The 12970-nt window shown below is 38.7% G+C and overlaps 1 protein-coding gene across 2 annotated transcripts in view; it reads left to right on the plus strand.

The window, feature by feature from the left end:
* Positions 1-202: 202 nt before the first annotated feature.
* The window catches only part of WNT10B (Wnt family member 10B), a 123892-nt gene continuing 111124 nt past the window's right edge, over positions 203-12970 (plus strand). For both annotated transcript variants that reach the window (XM_075336930.1, XM_075336931.1), the window contains exon 1: positions 203-438. The gene's annotated coding sequence lies outside the window, so the exon portion shown is untranslated. The remainder of the gene's footprint in view (positions 439-12970) is intronic.

A 12970-nucleotide genomic window follows, 5' to 3' on the forward strand; every position in this document is an offset into this window, starting at 1 on the left:
CTCATTCACTTGTCCCCCAAAGCAGCAAAGAAAAGGTAGACGTCTGTTTGAACCCGTTACACCTTACAGATGGAAAACCTTAGGAAGACAGAAAGGAGGAGACGAGATGAATGTTGATGGAAAGAGGTAAATCCTGGATGGATAGAGGGGGAGTGGAAAGTGACTTCAGGGAGTGGCTGCATTCACTATCCAGATCAACTTCAGACACAGAGGAGAGATTCTGCCAGACACATCCCATAGTAGCTGCTCATGATGTGTCTGCCCCGATCACATCTGTGACCACTGGTGACCGGGTGACCAGGACAACGTCACCAACAAGGACCAACAAGGGTAGCGGAGAAGTGGAAAGCACCTAGAGGATCCCTGTAGCAATGGAAAGCAGCAATATATCCAGAGGAAGCATCTTCAGAACATAAGGAGCAAGCACTGGAGAGGAAGGTAGGACAATATAGAGATTAAGGATAATAAAGAAGCTTTATAGAGGAAGGCAACTTGAGATCAACTATGTATCTGAACAGCCAAGTTATTAATTCTGTGTAATAATGTTAACATTGAGTCAAAGTACTATAGGATATAAAGTGCTGCCACTGTCAACACATGGAGACCAGGGGAATACACCTGTCACCATTGTATAGATCCATAGCATAGTGAGAGAAATGAGCAGAATGTGGCTCACTGAGGGAACATGAGACGATTTGTATTTTGGACACGTTTCTTGGCTGAATATAGAAAATGTGGTAGGGCTGACTGTGTCATCTGGAACAACTCACCGTGATCAAATATGTTGTCTTTGATTTAATTTTCTAGAACTATGGTTCTTTATGTTATCATCTTATACAACTAATAAAGCCCCACTGAGTTACATGACAAATACATCTCTGCTACATTTGTAAATGCAGGAACTTATGCTGATGTACGGACACATCTGGAGTTTATGTCGACTCAGGGAGGCTGTTGTGATGCCACTTGGTTAGGATTTGGCACTTCGATCAGAAATTGTGTGCCGAAGCTTCTGTCTGCAGCTGCAATATCCAAGACTTAGTAGTTCAGTAAGGGTAAAAATAATGACCATAGGTAGGAAAGGGAAGGAAAAAGCAGAAAAGATATTTGGACAAGATTTATTGTGGTCTTTTCATAGAGGCTCCCTGCTGCTGTAGTAAAGCAGGCACTATAGCCATGCTGCTGTAGGCCAATAAAAGGTCCATTTCATTTAGGTCAAAAACGTCTTAACAACTGTGCGGCAGAAATTCTTTACACATTATGTCCACATCCTGACTACAAGTAACCCCATGTAAGATGTATTGTATGGGGAGGAAATATCCAAATATTAGTGATCACAATGTCTCATACAGCAGGCATTGTAGCTTCATCCAGACTTATGATTTCATATATCCCATTACAGGGCACACCTATATACCTCCCACAGCTGGCACACTGTACATAGGTGTGAAAAACTACAGTCATTATAATTTATTCAGAACATCTTAAGAGTTATACAATCTCCAATCTATGGCTGCCACTCTCTTGTCTCACAAGGAGATGTCATGTACATTGTTAGTGTGGATCCACTATAGGATCATTAGACGTTCTCCCTTCACTGCTTTAGATAAATGCATTATTCTTTCCTCTTATCTCTTTTATTAGATTTCAGTATTACAGTTGTTTAGATAATTTCACCCTCAGTCCAGAGAGACATGTTTATATGATATCTGTATTGTGTGAGCCAGGTACATATGAGGACCAGGGTTATAGCTCAGCTCCATGTTAGAGGAGGACGACGTAGATTACGTAATATTTCACCTCGAAGTTTCAGGGAAGGCAGGAAGGTTTCCATGTTTTCCTTACTACTAATTATTTTCTAGTTTCTGATGACTAATAAACAGGAATTGCAACATAAATCATACATACAAAAGCTGGCTATCAAGCAAAAGCTAACAAAAGATACACAAACGTAGAAAATTCAATGAAACCTGCCAGAAAAGAGCATTTTCCAGTAGGTAGATAGATGTAGATAGAGATAGATAGATAAATGATGGATAGATACATATATATATATATATATATATATATAGAGAGAGAGAGAGAGAGAAATGAGAGATAGATAGATAGACAGATAGATAGATGATAGATAGATAGGTGGATAAATGATGGATAGATACACAGATAGATGTAGATATGTAGACAGATAAATGTAGATAGATAAATGATGGATAGACACATATATATATATGTATATATATATATATATATATATATATATAGAGAGAGAGAGAGAGAAAGAGAGAGAAATGATTGATAGATAGATAGAGAAATGATGGATAGACAGATGTGTATATGTTTTTGTGTATATATATATATATATATATATATATATATATATATATATATATATATATATAAAATATATATATATATATATATATATATATAGAGAGAGAGAGAGAGAGAGAGAGACAGATAGATAGACAGGGAAAGAAAGATTATAGCTAGATAGATAATAGATAGATAGGTAGATGAATATATAAAAGATAGATAGCCAGATAGACAGATAAATGTAGATAGATAAATGATGGATAGACACATATATATATATATATGTATATATATATATATATATATATATATATATATATATATAGAGAGAGAGAGAAAGAGAGAGAAATGATTGATAGATAGATAGATAAATGATGGATAGACAGATGTGTATATGTTTTTGTGTGTATATATATATATAGAGACAGATAGATAGACAGGGAAAGAAAGATTATAGCTAGATAGATAATAGATAGATAGGTAGATGAATATATAAAAGATAGATAGCCAGATAGATAGATTATAGATACTGTAGATAGAAGATAGAACTATATGGCGATGAATATAATCTCTCACAATAAGAAATGGATGATAATCAACATACAGTATAATCGATTATATCTACTGAAATGTACCAGTTTTAGTACATTTTAAATTACTCCATCAAAATGAACTATAAAATGGGTTTTATCATTGTCTCTGGCTATCTTTCAAAAAAGAGAGTGCATTTATGGGACAGACACCAATAGATCTGAATTAGTTCATACCTTTCTACCTAAATAAGACTTCCATACATTCAGCATGTACACACATATGTATCTGTAGAACGCTGTAGCTAAGAAATTACAATAAATGAATGAATGAATGAAGCCCCATGAAAAGTATTTTATTAATTACTATACACCTGCTGAAATCCCTGTTATGTACTGTCCACATGCTGGATCTAGAGATCATCAATGGTAACTTTAGCTACCATAATTACCCCATAAAGCTATGATCTGTACTAAAGAAGAGCTGTGTTGGTCAAGGAAGAAAAGATAATAATGTCTTTGGTTAGTCTTTCATTCTATCATGCTTTAATTACAATCCAAATCACCTATATACTGTAGACGTTTCACATATACATACATATACTGTATCTTCAATGTATACAGCTAGAGCAGTCAAATCTACCGGCAGGAGCCCTAGAGTTAACAAGAATTGATCAATTACTTTAAATAGGAAGGGATGTGAAAAACATGAAAAACACAACATCACTTTAACAGTCAATCGCAAATAAAGCATATAAAACACATAAACATATGTATGGCGACTCCTCAAGAAGCTCATAGCAGATGTCTTCTGGGGGAAAACTGTAACCAAACACCTAATAAGTAATGAGTCAGTTTGGAAACGCTATTCCACTTTTCATGCACACCCTCCCAGCATCAATGTAAACTTGGAAAAACCTTCAGAGATTAGAAGACTTCTCCAAACAGTATATATCAAAGAATAACAATCACACTGGTTTGAAGATACATGATCCTTTGATATTTGTGAAGCAATTATCCAACCCAAAAATTGCTCCACTTTTGCCTTAATACATAATATTAAATGAGCATGTCCTATTACCGAGAACACATAACAAGATTAAACCTGCTCTAATGATACCTGCTGAGGATTACTCAAAACTCCAGCTAACCAGACAAGCAGGGACACCTGCGGAGGGGACTGGAGAGCACTGGATTCAGGAGCCACATGCAGAGTACTTCTAGTGGGGCATGCAGGGTACAGTTTACCATTAAGTCTTTCATAGGCTTACATAGTGGTTAAGTATTACTTAGCTTTATAGTCATGCTGAGCCCTATTTACTTTTACCAGTGAACCCCACAGAGCATCATTTCATTATATCAGCACGTAAGTGTTTCTCACATTGAAGTTACCACCATGGAAATACAAGTGGACATAGTAGAGCTTCTGATTTTACACTGATTCGTTACACTTAATAAATATGAGGCATCATTGCTTTGTAACATAAATCAAATGTTTTATGCTCCATAACAAACCGCATTTCATTTATTCTAGAGCATTGATGAGCAATTTGTATTTATTATTGATTAAAGGCTTTATTTTTGGACCTATTTTTGGTCCTATTTTTGGACCTCTTGGAGAACAGCAAGTCAACTAGAAAAAAAAAAGTAATATATGTTAAAGAAATACATACGGGGATCAATACATTTATAAATGAATGTGCACATTTCAGCCATGAAAAAATATATTCAATCATTTGTAATAGGAAGATACAAATCAGAATTGTTCAGACTTATTGAAACCATTTATGTAGCTAAGGATTTCTATAAACAAGTGAGATGTAGAAGTGCAAAATGTGAGACATATTAAAAGAACCAAGTGAAGAAAACAACATCTATGTGAGAATAACGAAAAGAAATGACAAAGCAAACTATTCTGCATCTTTGTATTAAGGAAAATCAGTTTTGTCACCAAGATAATACTTTTCATAATCAAAAAACTGGTAATTGTGGTCATAACATAAATATTCTCAGTAAAATTTAATTTGCAAACTAATTTTTACAAAAGAAAAGGACCCAAAAGCAAATCCAAAAACACAAATGTAACGTATTTTATGCTTTTGGGCAATTAGAAAATGCTGAACACCACTATTAGATGTTTGCAAATCTTCGAAAATATCATTGATTAATATATTGATGATTTAGACAGTTAAATTATGTAAGCAATTTATTTATGGGTTTACTATGTTTATGAAATAATTGTCATATTATGTGTGGAATACCAGATCTCTAGGGACTTCCATGGATCACACTTTTCACTTATCTTTTTTAGTTTGCTTTATGCTAATATATATATAAAATATAGTCAACTCTTGTAACTTTTGTCTACAAAATTCCAAAAGTTTATATTAGGAAATGTATTGAACTGACCAGTGTACAGAATTGCAAGGTCCCTTTGTATTGAAAAGCATAGTTGACAACACAATATCACTCAAATGTATCTCAAAAGGACACTCTTTGACAAATTTTGGGCTATTAAGTTCAATGAGCAGTTTGGTGTCAATATTTACATCAAGAGCCAACACATTTGCCAATCACAACTGAGAACAAAGCCTTAAAGGGAATCTATCACCAGGTTTTTCCACCTAATCTGAAAGCAGCATAATGTAGGGGCAGAGATCCTGATTCCAGCGATGTGTCACTTAGTGGGCTGCATAGTGTAGTTTTTATAAAATCACTGTTTAATCAGCAGGACCTTATCATTAGAGAGCTACTTAGCTTGCTGCCAGGTGGTCCAGCATATTCATGATCTCTGTATAGCTGCTAGATCTTAAGCACAGAAAAAACATATTTTTTTATCAAAATTACAGCAAACAGCTCAGTAAGTGACACATTGCTTTGACTCTATATTATGCAGCTCTCAGATAGGGAAGCAAAAACATGGTGACAGATTCCTTTTAATGCCAATTCCCTGGTATGTACCAGTTTGGCTGCTAATTATCATCCTTGCACACTTAAAAGTAATCTGTCAGCAAGTTTTTGCTACCTCATCTGAGAGAAGCATGATGTGAGCAAAGAGATCCTAAATCCAATGGTGTATCACTTAGATTACTTGGTGTAGCCGTTCTGAGATAATCAAAGATTCTAGTTTTAGCATGTTGCAGAACTTAACAAGTTGCCCCTCCTATAACAGGCTTTCAGTGTCCATTTCTACAGACAGAAGCTGCTAATCACAGAGGGGGTGGAGTTGGACTTGAGCTTATTCTCCTCAGTCCTCTAATGATAAAACTACTGCAGCTTAAACTAACATTAAAGGTAAACAAAAACACACTATGTGATAAGAGATGTAGGGCTGTAATCTGTATGTTAACCCATGCAGCATTCTGTCTTCAGATTACATAACAAAAACCTGCTGACAGATTCCCTTTAATATTACATTAGTGGATGAGCATGTCAGCAGGACCTCCATAATCTGCTAGTCATGAGGGGACCTTCCAAAAAAAAAAAAGGAATGACTTGAGTAATGAACGCCTATAAATACTGTAATCATTCTCAGAGAGATTTTACTAGATTTTACAGAATTTTAGTAAAAGCAACAAAACTTTTTTTGTGTAGAGGCTATCTAGAGTATTATTACTGCTTGTAAAGACAAATTTCACATAAAACATTTTAGTTTTCACTTTGGGTTTTATCCAGTACAGAGATAACTAAGGGAAAGGTGATTACAGCTCAACTGTTTCATGAATAATCACATACAGGTCTTTACCTGAATAAAATTTCTCAGATAATAAATATAATTTCTCAGATAACCTGAACTGTGTTCTCAACTGGCATCACTTCTATTGAAGATCCTTTCTTGGAAAGACGTCTTCAACTCTGTTCTTCCCTGCCCATGAAAAACTCAATTATTCTCAATCCCTCCCATCTCTCCACTATACCTCCCTACAGGAACCTGGCTGATCTTTTCCAGACGTCTAACACTGGATTCGAAAATCTACATGGTTCTAACAAAAATACTGTTTGCTGGTCTTGGGGATATAATGGTTAATCATGTATCCACTGATATAGTCCAGACTACGTGAGCAATTGAATGAAACGACTTCTCATTTGGATGTGTTTGGAGCTTTGTTACTGTAATTTACTAGATAGTTAGTCAGCTCTTTTTATTACATTGGCAGCTTTTTTATTACATTTTCCACTTCCCTTAGCATTTTTCATTACATTCCCTTTGTTCTGGCATAAATATGCTCATACAGCATAGTTATGATTATGTGCATCCCATTTTAGATCCCTACTGATACTTATACTTTGTGCTAAGTGTTCAGTTTCTTGTCTTTGATTTTTTTAGTTGCTTTATTGATCCCCCTGTTTGTTGGAATCCTAAAATATCTTGTTTTGTTGGTTTTTAGTGTTAGACTTTATAAAAAAAAATAGCAGACCCACTTCTGCTAGCTGCAGATTACACAATTGAGCTAATGTGAAGTAGGGAACGTCATAGGTCCCTTGCAATACTAGCCTTGGGAAACAAAGGTTCTAAACATATGTTACCAAAACCTCAGCTGTTCCATAATATATCAAGCTTAATCTGCATATTTGAATTTTTGACCATGTTTGCCTCTGATATCAATTGAAGTCCACTCCTATATTAATGAGCCCCCTTGCAGCAAATGAGTACAAAGGTTAGCCATTCTTTCATTAGTTAACTGCCAGCCATTGTGTTTTATATTACAAGCAAAAAGTAGAATGTATCTGAACACATGACAAGACATACCAGCCTACCATAATGTCTATTTGATGATATTTTTTAACTGTAAGGCTTCATGCACACTAATTGCAAAATCTACAAGCCCATTCTTCCATATACGACCAATTCCACTCAGAGACATTAGTAGGATTTAACTCATAAAAAGTTGTCTGTTTCATCACACCACATTATTATTAGTAGAGAAATTAGTGCAGTTTGGATGCACCCTATGCGTGTACACAGTATAAATGATCACTTTACATCTCAGCATACAGTACTGGAGATGAGCGGACCCATTGAAGTTCGGAACGGCAGCTTCATCTGGACTTTAGATAAAGTTCAGTTTGGGACCCGGATTTCATCTGAACCCCAATTGAAGTCATTAATTGGACAGGTTGGGCTCAACCCGCATGCAAAAAGCCATAAACAGATCACTTCCGGAGGCAGGTGGGCAAGGATTTTCCATTTTTTGGGGGGGTGCACACTACATCCGATCACGCTGTTGTTACCCCCCTGTGAGAGCCGTTCAAACACTGTAAGCGTCTTGCACTGGGTTGAGCACCGAGCGTACTCAAGCACATTGATGCATGCGCAAGTGGTGCTCATACGTAAAGCACTCTAACCCCGAATCCAAACGCTGTTTTTTTTGTAAAGTCGTTTTGGTACGAACACCGAACACCGAACCTCGGGTTCGCTTATCTCTATACAGTACTCATTAATAGAGATGAGTGGACCCAAACTTTAAAGTTCGGTGTTCGTAGCGAACACAGACTTTACGAAAAAAATCAGTGTTTGAGTTCGGAGTTAAGTATGCTGACCACTTGAGTGAGCATCGCTGTGCTCGGGTACGCTCGGTGCTTAGCAAAGGTCAGCACCTAGCAGTGTTTGAATGGCTCACAGAGGGTAAATCAGCGTTAATTGGATGTAGTGTAAACAAAAATAAATGAAAAAACCCTCCCTTGGATGTGATCTGTTTATTGCGGGCTGCATTTGGGCGAACGAACTGCCCAATCAGTAAGTTCCAATGGGGTTCAGGTCAAGTCCGGGTCCAGAATAGAGCATTATCCAAAGTGCGGCTGAACACGCCAAACCAAACTTCCGTCCGCTTATCTCTACTCAGTAATGATTACTGTGTAATACCGGCAAAGATTCTTTTTTAGAAATCTATTTTATCAACTTATTCTGTAAGAACAGTACATTGTCAGTAATAAGACATGAATTTTCTAAATTAAGCTGACTTCATGTGCAGTTCTAAAAAATGACAGATGATTGATCATGTTCAGTGTCAACAGCTCTCAGTTCACGCATTATCACTTATTTTATCATTGGCAGGATACATTGATAGTGTTATTTTGCCAAGAATTGATTGATTATTATGGGATAAACATTACATTCAAGCAAATTTGACATAAATACTAGACACCACCCAGAAATATTACACATGTAAAAATTCTCAGTATTTTAGAGAATCCTCCACCAGTGAACATCTAGACCAGGGGTCTCAAACACGCGGCCCGCGGGCCGCATGCGGCCCGTCAGGCTGCTTTGTGCGGCCCCAGGCCCGTTTCCCTGTTCACTATCGCGGCCGGTGCAGGGGCCACAGCCACTGTCTGCACTTTGTTAGATGAGTGTTTTCACATAGTCACATAGTTACTAAGGTTGAAAAAAGACCTAGGTCCATCTAGTTCAACCTTCCTCCACCAGTTCTACATTTTTGCCGGTGCTGCGCTCTGAGGCAAGGACTGTGCGCGCGCAGCGCCAGCAAAATACTCATCTGACAGAAATCGCTGCCAGTGTCTGCGGTCCCTGCACCAGTCGCGATAGTCACCGGGGCACGGCCTGCAGATAGCAAGAAGCAGAGGTGAGGAGCCGAGGGAGCGCGGGACAGGTGAGAAGAATGGTGTTTTTTTTATTTTTTGTGTATGTGAAGGACGGCACATTAACCCCTTAGCGACCTATGACGTACTGGGTATGTTATGGCTCCCTGGTACTTAAGGGTCCATGACATACCCAGTACGTCATGGCGAAATCGCAGCTTCGGTGGCTGCGATCGCTGTTTGCATTGCCAATAGCAAATACCTTAGATTCGGGGAGGAGGGAACCTCAGGAGGGGTGGTGTCTCCTCCCCGGACCTACGGAGGCTGTGATTGGCTGTGCAGCGTTCGTCAGCCAATCACACCCGCTGTAATGTTACAGCCATTGAAAATGGCTGTAACATTGAAATCCAGCCCTGATCAGTGCAGCTGTAGCACCGATCATTGGCTGGAGCCGGGTGACCTGTGTTTCACCCGCCCCCAGCTCTGATTGGAGAGACCGGCCTTGTGACCGATCTGTCCAATCACTGTGGATCTGGGGCCGGAGACCGCCCCTTCAGCTTCACTCCAGCATCCGTGGGTGGAAGGAAGCCGAGAGCGATCGGTAAATTATAGCGGCCCCTTTCAGCCGCCGCCGCCACTGCCCCCCCCATTACTACAGGATGGGGACATTACTATAGAATAGGGACAAGGTGGGCACATGACTATAGGATGGGAACAAGGTGGGCACATGACTATAGAATAGGGACAAGGTGGGCACATGTCTATAGAATAGGGACAAGGTGGGAACATGTCTATAGAATAGGGACAAGGTAGGCACATGACTATAGGATGGGGACAAGGTGGGCACATGACTATAGGATGGGGACAAGATGGGCACATGACTATAGGATAGGGACAAGGTGGGCACATGACTATAGGATGGGGACAAGATGGGCACATGTCTATAGAATAGGGACAAGGTGGGCACATGACTATAGGATGGGGACAAGGTGGGCACATGTCTATAGGATGGGGACAAGGTGGGCACATGTCTATAGAATAGGGACAAGGTGGGCACCTTACTATAGAATAGCGACAAGGTGGGCACATGACTATAGGATGGGGACAAGGTGGGCACATGTCTATAGGATGGGGACAAGGTGGGCACATGTCTATAGAATAGGGACAAGGTGGGCACATGTCTATAGGATGGGGACAAGGTGGGCACATTACTAAAAGATGGGGAGATTACAAGGATGGGCATAATACTATTGGATGGGGACATTAGAATAGGGACAAGGCTGGGGTCATTACTATAGGATGGGGACAAGGTGGGCACATTACTATAGAATAGGGACAAGGTGGGCACATTACTATAGAATAGGGACAAGGTGGGGACATTACTATAGGATGGGGACAAGGTGGGCACATGTCTATAGGATAGGGACAAGGTGGGCACATGTCTATAGGATGGGGACAAGGTGGGCACATGTCTATAGGATAGGGACAAGGTGGGCACATTACTAAAAGATGGGGAGATTACAAGGATGGGCATAATACTATTGGATGGGGACATTAGAATAGGGACAAGGCTGGGGTCATTACTATAGGATGGGGACAAGGTGGGCACATTACTATAGAATAGGGACAAGGTGGGCACATTACTATAGAATAGGGACAAGGTGGGGACATTACTATAGGATGGGGACAAGGTGGGCACATTACTATAGGACGGGGAACATTACTAAAAGATGTTGGCCAAAATTTCTATATAGTGATAATTGTAACACTATTAGTTACAAGAAAGGGATAAAATGTAAAAAAAAACAAAATAAGGCATGACTTTTTTTTTTACCATCAAATTTTTTATTTTTTTTTTATATTTAACCAAAGAATGTGCACATTTGTTATAATAAACAAGTGAAAAATGTTGAAAATCAGTGATCCAAAGGTGTGTAAAAAAATATATATGGTACCAATAAAAATGTCACTTTGTCCCGCAAAGAATGCGGCCCCCCCAAATTATTTTTTTCCTCTGTGCGTCCCATACACCCAGCCGAGTTTGAGATCCCTGATCTAGACTGACCTGGAGTTGGCTATGAAAAAAAACAGGAATAATTTCTAAAAATAATTGTAAAGCTCGACTTTAAAGTTGATTTACCTTCAGGATTCTGATGAAACTGCTAAAAAAATGAGCTATAATTTAAATAATCAAAATTATAACTTTCTAGAACACAGGATTTAGCAGTATTGACAACATATAGCTCTTGTCACGAATCATATGTGCAGAACATTCTGTATTGTTCTGCTGTACTCTCTTGTGGAGTCGGTATATGTTGCTTATGGTGCAGAGCGTTTTGCAGGATGAATGTTCTGCTGAGAGTTTCACAGCACTGGGTTCCACACTAATCCTAGGAGGTGCTCACGCAGATGCCTCTCATTCCCTGTGATTGCTCTGCTTTTTTAGGGAGCATATTAGCTCAGGATGCCACCAGTCGTACTTCCTGGTTTTCAGTTGTGCTGTTGGCTCCCTTGGTGCTCACTGTTCAGATCTTGGCCTCTCGACTCTGGACTGTTGCTGACCCATCTCTGCCTGTCCCCTCCTGTTTCTGTTGTTACTTCCCAGCTTCTGATTTTGGAGTTCCTCCCCGTCTGCTCCCTGTATTTTGGTACATACTCTACTGGAACCCTGACCTTTGACTTGTACTTTGACCTTGTCTCTGTCTTCCCCCCCCCCCCCCCCCCGTGTACTGTTGTGCCCTCCTGGTTTATGATCTTGGCCTATCTGACTACCTCTCCATTTACTGCATGCAGGTAATGTCCAGCGCCACCAAGTAACAGTCATCGCAGCTCCTAAAGCAGTTCTCTTATGTAAAGAATGTTATGTTTTTACATTCTATATTGGAATAATAAAAATGTGAACATATATTACATGTTATGCCAACATTTGCCAAAGGCTTACTAAGAAACTCTACTAGAAACTAGAAAATCCCTACACACAAAAAAATACACAGAAAAAAAAACAAACAGAAAATTCTTCCTGTTTCTCAGGGGTTCAGCTAAGTCCCCTCTTCCTATTAATGGTCTTGAGTGTGGCTGTAGAAAACTGCCTGCAGCAGAAACCTCCCCTCCCTGTCTTGTCTGGATATCACTAAGCCCAACCTATTGTGGGGGTGTGACTGCAGCTGGTCATGAGCTGAAGATGGACTGATAAGCAGGAGATTCACTCCGATGTTCTCTACAGGATTTCTACAAATATGCTTCAGGATCATGAAGAAAAAACTAATTGGAGACTATTTTTGTCTTATTTGAACAGTCATTTCTAGGTTTAGTGTTCCTTTAAAAAAATAAAAAAAAAAAAAAATATATATATATATATATATATATATAAAAGCAATTAATTCTTCAGTGTAAAACAGTGATCACTGGTTTTCACAATCTTTCTCAAGCTCTTTATATGTATGAATGCTAATTTATGCCATGGTTTTCTTATCATGGGACACGTTTAACTGGCTAAACCAGACTTAGATTAGAAATCTGTAATTAAAAAATGAATGTCACATGAACAAATCTTTCCTAATGCTTTGAAATGAATGTACAATATGAAT

Source organism: Anomaloglossus baeobatrachus, chromosome 2 (assembly GCF_048569485.1).
Source record: "Anomaloglossus baeobatrachus isolate aAnoBae1 chromosome 2, aAnoBae1.hap1, whole genome shotgun sequence".
In the NCBI taxonomy this organism is placed as follows: domain Eukaryota; kingdom Metazoa; phylum Chordata; class Amphibia; order Anura; family Aromobatidae; genus Anomaloglossus; species Anomaloglossus baeobatrachus.